Source organism: Fukomys damarensis, unplaced genomic scaffold (genome assembly GCF_012274545.1).
Source record: "Fukomys damarensis isolate Sample0158 unplaced genomic scaffold, DMR_v1.0_HiC HiC_scaffold_39, whole genome shotgun sequence".
Taxonomy (NCBI): domain Eukaryota; kingdom Metazoa; phylum Chordata; class Mammalia; order Rodentia; family Bathyergidae; genus Fukomys; species Fukomys damarensis.
In genome coordinates this window covers 32,462,799-32,475,904 of record NW_022900951.1, presented here as the reverse complement: position 1 = coordinate 32,475,904, position 13,106 = coordinate 32,462,799, and positions in this window count along the sequence as shown.

Below are 13,106 nucleotides of genomic sequence, written 5' to 3'. Positions count from 1 at the left end.
CAAAAAAAAAAAAAAAAGACTCTATTCAGTTGCCCTCTAAAGCTGAAATACTTGCTTTCACTGTAGGCCAAATTCTGCTTTAAATATTAGGTTCCAAGAGGAGTGGTAATTATAGTAGTGGTCTAGTGCATGTAAGGAACAGAAAAAGTGTGTATATTCATTTGTATATAGGCTACAATTTCATTTTTTTCTTGATGAAATGGAGTACAAACAGCTCTAGAGGATTCAAGTCATTTGTCATAAGATCTGTTGATAAGGCCTTACAATTTGATCTAACAAGTTAAAATTACTTAGAGTTCTGCCCAGGATAGTTGAGATTTTATTAATCTCTTACATTTCACTCTCTCATTCTTTTACTCTCAATTTCACTCTCTTTCATGTTCCTTTCATGAATAGCTGGAGATCTATAAAACTGAGTGATTTGGGGAAAGAAGTAAAATATCTATTTAGCAAGATAACAATATAATGGAAGATTTAAAAAGGCACACTGCCAGAATGAGTTATAGACATCACAAGAAACCACCATCACTAATGAACATAGATGGAAACATTTTGAATAAAGTGCTAGAAAGTTGAAGTCAATAATATAAAATTATTGTACATGATGATTAACTGGATTCATCATACAAATTCAAAGTTACTTCAACATATGAAAAAAATATAATACACGAAGTTAATAAAGGAGAAAAGTGATATATCAATAAATGCATTAAAATATATGAAAAAATGGATAAAAAGTCAATAAACTTGGAAAAGGAAGCACTTTTTTTAGCCTGATAAAAAGCATAGATGATAAGCCCCCACTGAGCTTCCTTTTTAAAGGTGAAAACTCTCCTTAAGATCAGGAACAAGACAAGGATATCTGCTGTTATCATTTCCTTCATCACTGTATTGGAGGCAATAGCTAGATTAACTATTCAAGGCAAAGAAATAAATGACATTCAAATAGGAAAGGAAAATAGAAAGCTAGTTTTATTTGCAGATGACATAATATTGTATGTAGAAACCCATAAAGCATTTTTCCACAAAAATTCTAGGAATTAATGAACGGGCACAGAAAGATTTCAGTCTATAAGATCAATAAACACAAATTAGTTGTAATTTTAAACACTAGTAGTAAACAATCCGAAAATAAAATTAGGGAAACAATTCCATTTATAATAACATCCAAAAGAATAAGATGTTTAGGAGTAAACTTGAAAGATTTGTCAAAATACTTAGGAATATATTTGACAAACAAAAAACTATAAAATATTTTTGAATGAAATTAAAGAAGTCCTAAATAATTTTAAAAATGCTTCACCTTCATAGCTCAGAAGATTTAATAGTGCTACTCTGGCAATGTTCCCCAAAATGATCTACAGATCCAACACACACATATACCAAATTTTTTTTAGCTATTTGTGGGCAGAAATTGAAAAAACTGAATTTAAAATTTACATGAAAAAGGGCAAAATTGGAAAGCCAACATGTGATTTCAAATTTTACTATAAAGCTACATTAAGCAGGTCTGTGTGGTATTAGCATAAGAATAAAAGAGATCAATCAATAAATTGAAAATTGAGAAGTAAACTCACACTTTCTTGGACAATTATTTTTTGACACAGACAAGGAATTTTGTTTTTTTAACAAATGATGGGATGACTGCAGAGCCACATACAAAGGAGTGGATTCAGACTCCCTTCTGCACCATATGCACCACATACAAAAGGTAACTCATAAATGAATCACAGACTTAAATGTAAGGAATAAAAGCGTAAAACTTTTAGAAAAAACATACGAGTGTTTCTTTATAATATTGGAGTAGGCACTTGTTTCATACATATGTGTGATTGTTAACTGACTGTTTCAACTTGAGTAAGAAATGCCCAACTACAGCAGCTCAGCATAGTTCTGGGTGTGGACGACCCACCCTAAGGAGGATTGTTGCTGGAATGGTAAAAAAGGGAAATGAAGAAGGCTTGCTTCTTTTTCTTCGAAAGAGAGCTTGTCTTCACCTTCACCTTGGAAGTCATCTCCTGGCTTCTAATGCAGACTCTTCAGCCTTCCAGAGCAGACTGAGCTGCAGGTTTTCAATTGAGTCCTTTGGATCTCTGATGCACAGACAGACCTTTTACACTTTTCCATATCTGACCCTGTGGGTGGCCATTGTAAGCCAATCTTGTAAATTCTTATACATTTGTATATCTTACATTAAATCTGTTTCTCTAGTAAGCACTGATTGATACAATATGACGCCAAAATCACAAGCAACATAATGTAGATAAACTTGAGTGCATCAAAATTAATTGGGTTTTGCACTTCAAAGCAAAGAAAGGGAAAAGGTTAGGTACAGAATGTAAGAAAATATTTACAAATTATATCATTGATAATGGACTTGTATTTAGACTATGTTAAAAATTTCTTAAAACTAAATAATAATAACCCACCCAGTTAAAAATTGAGGAAAGGAGCTAAGCATAGTGGCATGTGCCTATAGTCCCAGCTACTGAGGTGGATAAAGTGGGAAGTTCATTTGAGACCAGCAGTTCAACATCAGTCTGGGCAACAATAACATCCCATCTTAAAAAACAAAAACAAAAACAAAACAAAACAAAACAAAAAACCAACCAACCCACCAACCAAACAAACAGTAAGAAAACATGATCAAAGGATTTGAAACAACCTGTGTACAAAGATATGTAACTGGCTACTAAGCACACACATAAAAATACTTACTGCCCTCAATCACCAGTAAACTGTAATCAAAATCACAATAAGAAATCATTTTACCCCTCTAAGAGGGCAAAATTTTTTAAAAAGTTGTATAACAGAAAAGTGTTGATGAAGATTTGAGGAACTCATGTACCTTGATGGTGGGATTGCAAAAATGGTTCAAAATTTGGAATACTCACCCATGTATACCAAATGGTCTCTCTGCTGTGAAAAAGTAAAACTGTAAATAATATTCAAATTGCATCACTGATAATGGGAAATAGGAAGAAAAGGGCTAAACAAGTAGGGGAAGTGGGAATGGTAGGGGAAAGGAAAGAAAGGAAAAGAAAAAATATGAGAAAAGGAAAAAATGGAAACAAAGTCTTTGTAAATAGGGAAGAGTGGAGGGGGTGAAGGGAAGGCAGGGGTTTAGGGAAAAATAAGAACCAAGTTCTGTCATTTAAAGGTACACCATCCCAATGATGAATGTGACTGTACTGTATACCTGAAAAGTACCAATAAACTCAATGGAAAAAAATTTGGAAAACTGTCCAGAAGATCCTTTAAATGTAAAATACAGAGCTCCCATATAACTCAGTAATTCTAGTCTTATCATCATATCCCAGAATAATTGAATTGGGAAAAAAACCCAAATGCCATCGTTGATCAATAAATAAACAAATTGTAGTATATTTATGCAATGGGTTATTATTCAGCAATAAAGTAGAATGAAATATCTATGCATGCTGAAAAAGGATGAACTTTGAAAACGTTATGCTAAAGTGAAAGAAGATTGTAACAAAAAGCTTGCGTGAATGCAGTTTTATGAAATATCCAAAATACACATATTCTTGGAGAAAAGATGCTAGGTTTGGAGGAAAGAGGAAAGTAAACTCACTGCATAGTTGTTTTTTTATGAGATAATGAAAATAATTTGAAATTACACCATGGTGATATTTGCACTACCCTGTAAGTGTACAAAAAAATCACTAAATCATACTGGTTGTTAGAAATTTATCTAACATAAGTAATATCTTAAGAAATGTTAAATGTTTAAGGAGATAGATATGTTTAACCTCATTTAAATATTGCACAATATATACATGTATTTAAATATCTCTGGCTGCCCAGTTAGTATGTACAATTTTATGTTCTCATGTGTTAGTCAAAAATAAATTTTATTTTAAAAAGAAACAGTATGTCAGACAAAAAGCAGACTATTCATTGAAAATGAGATCCAAAAGCAGTAACTATGTGGCTCATTGATCATGAAAATTTTTTTCATGATTTGTCAATAATGAAAGAAGTTGATTTGCATGTTGGTAATGACTTAATATTGCAAAAAGATGAAGAAAACTTTGAAAGGAGATTTTAAATTCTTTAAGTGAAAATAAACCTGGTTAAATTATGTCTATTAATAAATACTCATTAATTTCATATATATATATTAAAATGGGTTGAACTTGACATTTATTTCACAGCTGTTGTAGATGTTTGGGAGTTTTATGTGTTTTTTATTTTTGTTTGTTTGGCTTTTAACATGCTTTGTTCATCATCTGTTTTGAACAGTGACTCTTGGTGGCCACTAGATGGAAGCCTAATAATACATATCTTCAAATATTATTTTGAGAATTACTTGATTTATTCAAACTAGATTTATGTCATGAACAAAAGCTATCACCAGCTTTTAAATTCTGAAGTGTCATCTGTATTTTTTGCATAATTGCCCAGTGTAATTTATTGATATTGCTGTCAACAAATGCAATCATCCAAGCTGTAAATCAGTCTGACCCTAGCACCTGTTTGAAAACAGATATTGTAGACTGGATTCTTTTCACGAACCTCTCCTCTGCCACTCCAGTAACTTTATTGTACTCTTTGTTGTTTTGTGATATATCGTATTATTTACTCACAATTCTTTGTAACCTCCCTGTCCTAGCCGTGAGTTTACTGGTGACGATGAATATGTCCCTGTCTCCTGTTTTTGGATGTTCCATGTCCTTTCCTTTGATCAATAGTGTGTGAGAAGATAAAGAGTTTCCTAAACTTTATAAGAAGCTATAAATGTATTTACATGGTTGGCCTTGGCCCCTTATATCCACATGCACTGGGAATGTCACATAATGACAAAGCAGAGAGAGCAAACCACAACTCAACCCAATCCAACTCAACCAATCAGCATGCCTAGGAAACAATAGTTAAATTCTATAAAAGTCATTCTGGAGACACATGAATTTGATTTTTGGGTCGCATGATATATAACTTTACTGTAGTAAAATTGTTGAAGGCAATTCCTCCAACCACACACAATTATTTTATTAAAGAGACTCACTTGGATAGAACAGGAATAGCCAGAATTTGATTACTCTCACTTATAAATAGATAATGGCTGCAAATAATTGTAAATTAGTGCCTGGGAAAGTCGACTTTGATGTTGCAATTTGCTTTTGTAAATGCTTTACTAAAACTGTCACAGAGGAAAATTCTACCTTTCTGTGATTTCCCTGAAAATCAATATAGGTGAGGAACAACATGATCTTTTGTTGTTTCGTTTTTTTTTTTTTGTAAATGCAAAAGAAAACTACCACCTAGGTTTAAGTTATTTGCCTGCTATAGTTTAGATAGAGGATGTACCTCAAAGGCCTCAGACCCTCATAGGCAGGGGCTTTTGGAAGGAGACTGAATCAAGGGAGTGATAGGAGGTGGAGTTTGGCTGGAAGAAGCAGGAAGCTGGGGGCGTGATATATCCAGGTCACATATATGTCCTTTCTCAGATCCTCACTTTTCTCTCTGCTCCCTAGCCACCATGACATAAGCAATTTTCCTTGCCCAAGCTCATCCACCATGCTGCTGAGCACTCAAGGACTGAGACTATTGAAACTGTGAGCCAAAATAAAACTCTCCTCCTTAAAGTTTCTGGTGTCAGATATTTTGTCCCAATGGACAAAGTAACTGAGACATTAGCTTTGATTGTTTACTGAGTGCGCAAAATTAGATTCTTTTATAAGGTAATATGTGGAGGGCACAATAATGCCTTCCCCCAAATACATATACAGTGGACCCCTGAAATAGAGAGTACCCTTGAACTGTGAAAAACCACAAATTTCAGATATGGTTAGAAAAATGCCTGTTTTTAGAGTTTAAACCTTAAATATGTTATGTCTCCCATAGTTATGTAAAATACTATATTAATAAAGCTTTAGAAGGTCCAGGGCATTTCGGCAGTACCTTAGGGATCTTAGGGCTTTAAAAAGAACAAAATCCAGAACAGTGGGGGTAGCTACACCCAGTACAGAAACCTGTTATGGTGCTGGAAATAGTTTACAGGGCAGCCTCCAATCAGCTAATGCTCTTGGATTGGCCTCTTGCAAACCTCCGGCCAAAAAATTAATTGCAGAGGATATTTTTGGTTTCTGTGAAATTGCAAGGGTTTTCACTCAAAATTGCTATTTATAGGGACCGGGAATTTAGCTCAGCGGTTCGGTGGCCTGCCTTGCAAGTGCAAGGACCCGAGTTCAATCCCCGGAACCCCCCCCAAAAAAATTGCTATTTACAGTCTAAGGAAAAAAAAAACTCAAAATGACTAAAGTCATGAACTATGAACCATGACTTTGTAAGCGTATACCATACCCTAATCCCTAAAAGGGATTTTTCATATGTGATTAAATTAAGGACCTGGGAATAAGGAGATTATTATGGATTACCTGCATGGGCCAAACAACACAGGTCTGTTAAGGGGAATGTTTTTCTAAATTATGGCCAGAGGAAAATACTACTTCTAAGTACTTTGAAGACTGAACAGGAAGGCCACATGCCAAGGAGGGCAGGCAACTTATAAAACTGGGAAAGACAAACACTTTCCACCCTGGAACCTCTAGAAGAAAAGTAAGCCCTCTTGACACCTTAGTTTTAGCTCAGTGAGACCCATATTGAACTAATTTACAGAGATATAATCTAAATTTGTATTGCATTTGTGGATAATTTTTACAACAGCCATAGGAAACTAATATGTATTAGAAATCTTTTTCCAGAGGATCAGTGACTAAGAGTTACTTCAAGTGGGAGGTTTTTTATCTTCAAATCATTATATGTGTGATAGAAAAGAGGTAGATTAAATAAGTCTTCCTTAGGTTGAGAGTTTTAAAATGTTCATGTTTTCTTTTGCAGCACAGAGCATTGATATGAGGGCCTTCGTATTGAGTTACATTCCCAGCCCATTTTTATTTTGAGAAAAGGTCTTAGTACATCACTAAATTGTTCAGGCTAGATTCAGACTTGCAATCCTCCTGGGTCATCTTCCCAGAGTGCTGGGATTTTATTCTTTTAAATATTTTTTAAAGGTTAAAAAAATTAGAAAAGCTTACAAGTGTCTTTGTGGTATCTGTGTCTTGATTTGAATCCCAACTCTTGCAATTACAATTGAATCTTACTATTTGAAGATTCTGTATTTGCACATTTGACTTTTCACTAAAATGTACTTATAACTTACTTTTATGCCCCCAAAGCCTCAAGAGATCTTCGGTGGAGGTTTGGGGAATGATTGGATCATGGGTGTGATACTGGATTAGCCCACTGGTTTAGCATAGCTCTGGGTGTGAGTGATAGATTTTATGAAGAGAGAAGACACATCTTGGGTGTGAATGGCATCAACCAATAGGCTTGTAGCCTGGATGAAATAAAAAGGAAAAGAAAAAGAAAGGCTTCCTGCCTGCCCTATTATGGACTGTTTCTCCTCTGTCATCCCCCTCTGCCATGCCACCTGCCTTGGGACCAGCTGACTATGAACCGAAGCCTCTACAAACTATGAGCCAAAATAAACCTTTCCATCCTTTAAGTTGTTGATGTTGCATACCTTTTCTCAGCAATGAGAAAGTAACTAAGGCATACTCCTAAATAAAAATTTGTGGCATTTTGTGGTCATTTGTGAGCATTTGTAAAGGAGCCAAAAAATTTGCGTTACCCTGAAGGCGTGTTCCCAGCTGAAGCTAAGCAAAGCAAAGCAACACTCTGCTCCCTTAATTCAACTCTAACAGTAAAAATGAGTGTACATTTATGGTATATTTTTCACCTTTTTGTTTTTCTTTTTTCCTAATGATTTCACTGTTTAAATTTCTAGGGCTGGGGATTTAGCTCAGTGGCAACTCCACCTGCCTCATAAGTGCAGGGTCCTGAGTTTGATCCCTGGTACTGAAAAAAGAAAGAAAGAAAATGAAAGAAAGAAAGGAAGAAAGAAAGAAAGAAAGAAAGAGGAAGAAAGGAAGGAAGGAAGGAAGGAAGGAAGGAAGGGCTCCAAACATAGTGGTGAAGTACTATCTAGTGCTCCAAAATGCAAGAAGGCTATGATGTACCTGGAAGAGAAAATGTGTCAGGTAAATTTCCTTCAGGCATGAGTTATAGCATTTTTTATTGTAAATTCAATGCTAACAATTCAACAGTATATATTAAATAAGGTGTCTTTAAGTCAAATGCATATAAAACAAGGTCTAGAATTCATTGACTGATGAAAATATGGCGACCAGAGCCTTGCAGAAATTGAACTCTGTATTTACTATAGGAACAATCATTCAGTTTTGCCAATTCAGCTATTTTTATTACTGTACCAGAATTTGATGCTGTATTCTATTTATTGATATATTGATTGTTTCCAATTTGATAATATTAAGAATGACACTCCTATATAAATATTTTGGCAAACATATCTGTACATATCTGTTGGATATCTGATTAGGGTTAGAACAGCTGGCTCATAGGGTTTAGCTTCACAACATATAACCGGTCCTTTGGTAGTTGTGTCAATTTACACATCCACAGGTAGTATGTAAGTGTCCTGTTTTATCCCAAATCTTTTCCAACATTTGCTAATTATCAATCTCAGTTATTTTGAGCATACTAGTCCTTCTTCCTAGCCAGAAGTCCTTTGATTGCAAGTGACCTAACTAAAACTGGATTAAATTTATAAAAGGACACTAGGGTATCTCACATAAACTCAGAAATTTCCAGATCCCCAAAGTACCCACTGGTCATCCTGCAACTTTTATCTCTGTTTCTCTATGCCTGTGTGTAATTCTGTGTATATACTAGGCTCCTCCTCAAGGTAATGAGTATGGATTCCAGTGTCTTTTGAAACAAACAGCTTCAATTCTAGAAAACATTTCTTATCCAAATTAACTTGAACAGGCCTGTTTGTCAATGTTTTAGAATACTAAAGATATTCCTTATATCTTCTCCTCTGAATCTGAAACCACTTCATAGAGCTAGGAATCAAATTCCTAAGTAGGATTTATGTCTGTCACCAAGTAGACTTCTAGTACTTATCAATACTTGAAACTAGAGGGACATACAACAAGCCCTATTTCTTTTTATCTAGGTTATACGAGTAGATTATATTTTTGCTAGCATCCTTGGGATTTAGTGGAGTCATATGAATTCCAGCTAACGGAGTATGGAAAGAACTGCTACGTGCTATATTTAGGCCTAGTTCACAGGAGACTCCCAGTGCAATCTGTACATTGAATGTAGAATAGGAAGAGAACCTAGAATATGACATATACAATGGGGAAGGAGTTTGAGAGACGTATGGTAAATACCCCTCAATTACCAACAACAATGAGGTCCTGCCCTAGACCTTGATGAGAATAAAAACAAGGATTTCTGAGACAAGGCAAACAGGTTTGGGATATTAGTACAGCAGATATTTTCTTCCCACTTATCTAATTACCCAGTCAAGGAAAGTACCAGACAACCGCAGGCTGTGCTCACCGATCTGCAGGCTTATAGCAGTTTCTTTTGTAAATATACATCCAAAGGGAGAAACGTAGAGACAAAGTGAATCATCATGTTTTCTTCATTTTACTAAAATTCATCAATAATGTATACCATCCTGTTTCCTTTTTTCCTTCCTGGAGAGTAGAATGAAAAATCCCTCATAAGATACAGAACAATTAAGGAATGAGTTTTTTCTTCTCTCTCAATGGCCAGGAATAAAATGAGGCTGATCTGTAATGTGGCTAACCTTAAGGCAACAAGAGAAGGCACGAAAGGAAAGACAATGACTGAAGTGCCAATGAGCTGTGGAGAGGGAGATGAGGCATGTAAGGGCATGGGGACATCCCCTGGAGCCACATAATTGGAGTCTGTGTGTGTGTGGAGAAGTTCCTCAGAAAGGGGAATGCCATTTCCAGAATGGTAGGGACAGGGCTAAACAGACGGTACATCAGATGGTGCTATCGCTGTTGAACTTTGAGGTCTGCAGAGTTAGAGTCTCACATCTGTTTCTCTCTCCTACCTTGTAGACCATAAGGGGCATTAAAACATTACCCATCTTTGGAAGAATATATATAGAATGAAGCAACAGAAATGAGCCGAGAAGCAAAGGAATGAACTTTTTTTGAGGCCTCTGTGAGGAAGAGAAATGACTTAAACTACCAAGCACACACACATGAAATGCCAAATGGACAGAGCTGTCTGTCAGAGAGGCTCAGGGTTTACAAGGCTGGCTGCAGTGAGAAATGATTTTTCTTGTGGGACTAAAACTAGTTTTCTAGAAAATTACTTATTTTTTTCCTCCTAACCTATTGTTTCTTGATTCAACTAATAATTATTTGCTATTTCTGAGCTATACCCATTTGAGATCTTGACAATATTTTCTTACTTTTTCCTTCTCTCTACTATTTGGTACACACAATGGGTCTCAGAAATTGCTTACTAGATATATGTACCTCTTGGCTTAACTAAAATAGCACTTCTGAAAAATGGCCTGCAATTTCCCACTCTCATATGAGTCTAAAGTTAGTATGATAGACCATTTTCAGGGCCCACCTTCTTCATTTCCTGGCCACCAATAGACACAACCTCAATTATTGCTGAAATAAGGATAAGAACAACAAGAATCATCATGGACCTATTACTTTTGTGACAGTTCTTTTATGATTGAGCCTGTGTGGTTCAAAAATCCAGCCCCTCAGTTGTACTTTTTATTCTAGTTCAAGTTGACTCCTCTGTCTCTTGTAGGGAGAGACTGATTCTTCTGGAAAGTTTTGGTTTAACAGTGGCCCCAGTGCCACAGTTCTGCTTGTCACATCACCAGTTCCACTCAATGAAGAGCATGGACAAACAGCCACAGGAGGAATTGTGAGCAAGAATTACTGGTGGTATTGACCCCTGTCTGTAAATGTCCCATATTTTATTTCACATCATCAATGGCAGGGAGTGGTTCTAAGAGTGGTTGAAGGGACAAGGTTTCTTCCAAACACATAAGTGTGAGATGTGAAGTTTTAGTAGGAAATATTGTCAATTTTAATTTATTTTTATTGTCAATTTTTAATAAGATTGATCTCTCAAATTATGTAGGCTATGTGTCCCAACCTATGGACTGTAGAGCTTAATGAAGAGAGTGTGTAGGTAGCAGATTCAGTCTCATGTTTATTGCAAGGGCCTGAAAATCTTAGTTTTGTTGCAGAGTGAAACAATGGCTCAAAGTGAGAATCTATTTTCTCAATGTATGTATATGCTCTCTTGAGGAGGAAAATTCAAAACTATATAAAAATGTGTTGCAAGCAGTTGCCCATATGCTGGCGCTATCCTGGGCCAGCCAAAGGTAGTTTGTGTACTGTCCCCTTAAGGGATTTCTGTCTTCCCAAATGAGCAAAGGCCATACCTAGCACAACAGAAGTGCCAAGGAGTTAATGCCCACAGGAGCAACCCTCAATCAATGAGAAGTAGAAGTTGCCATGTAAATACTTTAAAATTTCTGTCATGGAAGAGAAAACTGTGAGGTGTGTGCGTCATATGCTCTCTAACACTCCCCAGTGGCATTATGCCTCAATTGCCAGCAGCAGGCACTTGCTCATTAATTTATCTTTAGGAAATTCAGCTCTCCTCCTGCTTACCCTTCCTATTTTTTTTTTTGTTTTTGGTACTGGGGGTGAAACTTGGGACCCTGCGCTTGTGAGGTAGGTGGCAGAACCACTGAGCTAAATCCCCAGCCCCCTACTTTCTTATTTTTGTTTCTTGGGACCATTTCCTGTATTAGTCACCTTTCCATCACTGTGACAACATACCTGAGAAAATCAAAAGAGGAAAGATTTATTTTGGCTCATGGACTCAGTTCACGGTTGCTTGGCCCCTTTGCCTTGGGTCTGTGGTGAGGCAGAGCACCAATGTTGGGGAGCATATGGTGGAATAAATCTGTTCACCTCATGGGGGTCAGAGAGTATAATGAAAGAAAGAGGAAGAAGCTAGTGTTCCAATATAATCTTCAAGGCACACCTGCAATGATATACTTTCTCCAACTAGACCCCAACTCCTAAAGTTCCCATCACAGTTGCACAGTGCTGTGAGCTGGGAACTAAATCACCAATAGTGAGCTTTTGGGAGACATTTAAGACCTAAACCATAATATATCCTAAATTAACAATGTGCTATATATTAATACAGTAATGTTCACAGGGTTCTGCTTCTGGGAGTCCTAGCTAGGACTCATCAAAATTTACTAGTAAATTTACATTATGATTAAAATTGAAATTAGATATTTAAGATATTACTAGTCACTATTCCCTCTTTCTCTCAATCTCTGTGTGTGTACATGTGTGTGTGTGTGAGTGTGTGTGATATAAACCTTGTTTACTTTAAAGAGGTATCCTTAATGACCATAAAGTTAGGAACATAGACTCAAAGAAAGGTGACACTTTGGTCCTTGTGATTATTCTCACAAGAAAAACAATGATGGATATGCCCTTTAATAATATCTGCATACCCCATTACTAATCTGAACTAAGCCTCATTTCCCCTTTTTCTCTCTTCCTTATTATTTTGGTTATGTATTTTAATAGCTATCCAATATTTTTTTGGGGTGTTATCCAATTAAAATTCTTCAGAAAGAAACAAGAGTTTAATCTACTTCAGCCCTGAATTCTTCTGATTCAGAACAAGAGATGGTATACAATTATACCACAATACATATTAGGTGAATACGAATGAATTAACCAATGAACAATTCAAAAAACAAATGCAATAGCACGTCCTAGATTTGCTGCCAAAGTGGCGCGGCACCCAGGAGAAATGCACACTGACTTTTTTTTTCAGGCAGATTTCCTTGTTAGTTTGTTTGTGGTCATGCACTTTAGGATGAATATTAATGATGCAGGAAGCATGTATAGTAACAGCAATTTGTACGACTGAGGAGCTAGCCAACTTTATCTGGGGGCATTTTCTAATTAAGACTTCTTCAGTCTTTAAAGGCAGACAAGCACAAGAGAATAAGATTGAAGTACATAAAATCTGCATATGTGTGGAAAAAATTAACTCAGACTTATTTGTGTTCCAAAGTCTAGAAGACAGAATCATCTTTTAGAGCCTAAAAATACATTTCCATTAAAATTAAAGATAGAAATGCATACTTTACAAGGTAGAAA